Consider the following 2,679-nt stretch of genomic DNA (forward strand, 5'->3'; position numbering starts at 1 on the left):
TGAGCCACCCCATCCGGCCAGATGCGGGTGGCTAGGCCACCCCCAAATGGCCAAGGGGTTGGCTCCCAATTTTTTTTCTTTTCTTTTTTGGTTTTTTTTTTTCTCGAAAATACTTTTTTTTAATTAAAAAAATAATAATAAATATGTATCACATGTCAACATTTGATTGGTCCACGTGGAATTCCGTTAAGTCAACTGACGTAGGACTAACTTGGTCTATTATCAAAACCACATGGACCTCCTGTGATAAAAATGAAACCCCAGGACGGTCTGAGGTATTTAACCCTTTCAAAAAACTGAAAACCCCTCACACACCCCAATAAGCTGCAGTGAAATTTATTCCTATCTAACCAAACCACCGAACCACCCCCTAACTCCTCTTTCAACGAAAAAGAAAAAAAACAAAACAAAACTACATCTGCACTGATGAGAGAATTTCTCCCCCTAACTCCTCTTTCTCTATGACACACTGAGCATTTCTTTGTGTCTCATCAGTGCAGATGCAGATGCAGTTTTTTTTTTTTTTTTTTTATTCATTGAAAGCGGAGAGAAAGAAGAGTTGTGGGAGAAGCCTACTAGAAGAAGCTGTAGATGCAGTTTTTTTTTTTTTTTTTTTTTTTTTAATTTTTCGTTGAAAGAGAAAGACAAGTTAGGGCGGGGTGGTTTGGTTAGATAGGAATAAATTTCACTGCGGCTTATTGGGGTGTGCGAGGGCTTTTCAGTTTTTTGAAAGAGGAATGATACAACCTCAACTTAGGGCTAACTTGGGGCCAACTTTTTCTTTATTTTTTAATTTAAAAACAAAAAAACAAAATTAAAAATTAAAAAAGTTTCAAAAATGGTCATTATTATGAAGAAAAATACAGTTTTTATTTTTTTTTAAAAAAAAATCAAATAAAAGAAGGGCCAAAATAAAAATTATTGCTTGAGAAAATTTTTTAATTTTTAATTTTGTTATTTTTAAAATTAAAGAATAAGGAAAAAGTTTCTGAAGCAAAATACAATTTTTATTTTTGAAAAAATACCAACAAAAAAAAAGAATAATCAAAATAAAAATTATTACTTTAGAAAATAAATTTATTTCTAATTTCGTTATTTTTTAAATTAAAAAATAAGGTAAAAGTTGGCCCAAAGTTGGACGAAATAGTTGTGCATTTAGCATTTTCTTAAAATAGGATAGGGGCTTTTAAGTACATCTACAGTACCGATACTGTAGCTGGAACAATACCCTTCCAGCTGGAACGGTATTGTTTCAGCTACAGTACCGATACTATAGCTAGAACAATACCCTTCCAGCTATAGTATCGGTACTGTAGCTGAAACAGTACCGTTTTAGCTACAGTACCGCTCCGTTCCTTAGATTTCAAAAAATTACTATTGAATTTAAAATTGAATGGTAATCAATCCAAAAGCTGATCATATTTTTTATGATTTCCACTGCAAAATCATGTTAGAGTGTTTTATTAAATGATTAAATTAATTTCTTTCTATTGACTTAAACTTTTAGAATAAAAAACTAGCGATTTAACATAGTAATAGAATTAGAAGTTATGAGTTCGAACTATGTCTCCATCGTTTACTTTTATTTAAATTAAATATTTCATATATTAAGTCGTACATTCACAATAACAAATCGTATAATCATTGATTCTCTTTAGTTTATCTTTTATCTTTTTTATTTTTCATTTCATTGTTTATTTCAATAGAATATCTATTGTGTATTTGGGTGGCATGGTTAAGGGGTTTGGTGGTGGCCTGCGCGCCACCCCATGGGTGGAGGGGTGGCCCGCAGGGGTTGGGGTCAAACCCCCTGGGGATGGTCAAACCATCCCTGGGGTGTCTTGCGGAAGCCACCCCACAGGGGTTGGGTGGCCAACCTTAATTTTTTTTTTTTTTTTTTAATTTTAGATTTAGTTTTTTAAATTAAATTAATAAAAAAATTAATATTTTAATGGAGTAAAACGGTGCGTTTTAAAGTTCTTTAATGTCGGTTAAAAAATTTTAACGACAAGAGTTTTATTGTCATTTTAATTGACCCAAGAACTAAATTTTTGAAAAAAAAAATTTAAAAATATTAAAATTTTAAAAGGTTAACTCAAAGATTTATCTTACATTTTCTCTTATCGTAAAACAAAACAGTTGAAAAAAAAAAAGGTGGTCATTTTTATGTTCGAAAGTATAGAGTAAAAATTTCCCTTCAAACAAGTTTGAATGCTTTGAGCAAACAAGCTTTGATTGGTTCAAAAACGTACTTCACACTTCAAATCCCACCTACCATCATAAATGAAAAAATATCATTCCATCCATTGGGTTGCGTGCTCTTTCTCTTTCCTAACTAGGATCGAGATTCCCTCTAATCAGAGCGTAGCACATTATTAAGATTACAATACTATTTCTCTAGCGAGAAACAGTACTTGGGTTGCATGCTCTTTCTCTTTCCTAGTTAGAATTGATTCTTTAATAGAGAAAAATTAGAGATTCTTCAATAATTAATCGTAATTTTTTATTTTAAATTTAATAATCTATAAAATGTTATCTGTTTTTGTATAACCGAAATATTAAATATTGATTTTTGTTTTACCGAGATTTAAATAATTTTATAGACCATGAGATTTTAAATGAAGAGTCACGATTAACAATTAGAGAATCTTCAATTTCTCCTCAATTGGAGGGAATCCG

Source organism: Corylus avellana, chromosome ca2 (genome assembly GCF_901000735.1).
Source record: "Corylus avellana chromosome ca2, CavTom2PMs-1.0".
NCBI classification, from domain to species: domain Eukaryota; kingdom Viridiplantae; phylum Streptophyta; class Magnoliopsida; order Fagales; family Betulaceae; genus Corylus; species Corylus avellana.